We start from the raw sequence: 2,301 nt of genomic DNA, 5'->3' as shown, positions 1-2,301 counted from the left end.
CTGTCGATAGCGAAGGCAATGTACCCAACTTAGGGCCCTATGTGACCTATATTTACTGGAAGTTTTTAGGAATTACTTACCCTTTCCAATAAAGTATCGGCCGTTGGAGACTTTCCTGAGAGAGACCAGCGAAAACTCCCTATGCACTTTATTATACGCAAATCACGCTTGCGTATGCTCTATACAGCGCTGATGATACCGCGATTTTACGCAAAAGCTCGTAAAAAGGATATCACTTTGCGCTATATATCGCACCCACAAACGCGCGGTCCAATCGCACAGCGTATAGGTACTTGTTACTTATCTGCCGTACGACCACTGGAATCGAATCACAAGCTGCGAAACCTCAGCCGGAGCGTATAAAAAAAAAAACTACATGGGTCACACAGTTCAAAATTCACAATTCCCTACCACGCTCCTGTGTAAGTCTCCTCACGACTTACGTATTAAACCTTATACTAACGTGAGTCAGCCGCCTCACGCCACCAAGTCTCCACTCACTTGATGTACCACACGACGAGATTCCGATTTCCGGGGTTCAAATTTCCACTTGCTCCTACGTTCACTCACTCAAATACACTTTGTTTTTTGTTTTTTTTCTGTACAGAAAATTATCATTCATTCAGATAAGCAGTTTTAGTCCCAGAGGCAATACAGTAAATAAGAGTTTTATACTAAACTTTGTTTTTTTACTAAATTTCTTTAGAAACTGGGTAGTTTGGTGCTATTGTAGCGTGGCTACTGTCCCACCTTTAAACTAAATGAACTATTGTGTAATTTGTACTTATCGACCATATTCTTACGCAATTTGCGTAAACACGCGACCGTGCTTACGCCGCGTGTGTAGTTCTGTACTTTGTCCGAGACACGTGTACAAAACCGTACATCCGCAATAGCACAAATCATACAATTTCTATAAATGTGAGCAATATTAACTCTAATTGCTCACTTAACACAACACACATTCTTTCTGTATAAACCCTCTTTCTACTGGGCCAGAACTGCGTTTTGCGATTTTACTCTTACTTCCTTAAATACTTATTTTAGTTTTAACTATATAGTAACAAAAATATCTCCGGTTTCACACAGATCTATAATGACTCTAGCAATAATCAATAATTTAAATGATATGATTCAGATTGGATAGCCATCTTGCAGAACATACACTGATATAAACACCCACATAATTATAATAATATTGTATATATGTATCATTCACTGGTCTCCTATGAAACTCATTTACCCATTTAGTGCTTCTAATTTGCATATCAATGCTGTGTGCTTTTGGCTGCCTGTAAACGTGGTTTTCACTGCTAAGAAAAAGCAGTTACACAGGTTAATTTGCATTTCAATGGCTATCTTATAGTAAGCAGAGTTACCTAAATCCTAGAGGTAAAAGAAAAAAAAGAAAAAAAAACTTAGTTTTTTTATCTGTGTGTACTTCTTACATCAAGTATTCATCTCACTATTAACTTTCACTAAGCCCCATTGAAACTATTTGTAATTGACTATGGCATGGGTTAAATAAATGCATTGGTAACATAAATTGTGTTTCATGTGACCAAGGAAAGTTGATTATTCTTGAGCAGACTGAAAATCAGCCATTTAGAAAAATGACCTTCCCAAAATGGCTGCTGATCCTCCCCCTTCCACATCCATGTGGGTTACACAAAATGGTGGACAGGCCATGTGGTTAGTCCAAAATGGAGGACAGACCATGCGGCTTCCTTTGTCACAAAGAAATCACACACCATGCAAGCACCTGAAGTTATTTTAGGCCTGAGTTAAAAATAAAAAACTATATCAAAGCTATGCAGCAACTTTTAAATATACTTTTAAACCTACTTAAACAGATAAACAATCCAATCTGAATCAAACACAATATGACTTATTTGAACCTTGTTTTGCAACAATAAAAATACATTTTAGCATCTTAAATATTATGAGAAACGCATTGTCCCTTAAATTTCATATCAGCATCTTACTAATAACACAACACAATACACGTGGATGTGATTTGTCAGCATTTTGCGATGCGTCCATCATTAGCCGGTCGATCACAGCCGCGTTTGTAATGTACAGTGCATCATCAATAACGTGATATCCCGTGAGAGCCCCCATCTATGAATGTCAAATTGATTTCTCACAAATATTTTAAATGCCCGCTCTAACATATATTGTAAATGCCTGCACCTCTTACTACCATATACGATAAAAGTGCACTGTACATCGCAAAACACTGTATCCCATAAGAGAAAACAATACACCCACACATTATCTGAGTTCCAAAGCTCATTGATG

This window comes from Pseudophryne corroboree, chromosome 1, assembly GCF_028390025.1.
Source record: "Pseudophryne corroboree isolate aPseCor3 chromosome 1, aPseCor3.hap2, whole genome shotgun sequence".
NCBI lineage: Eukaryota > Metazoa > Chordata > Amphibia > Anura > Myobatrachidae > Pseudophryne > Pseudophryne corroboree.
Note: the sequence above shows the minus strand (reverse complement) of the source record.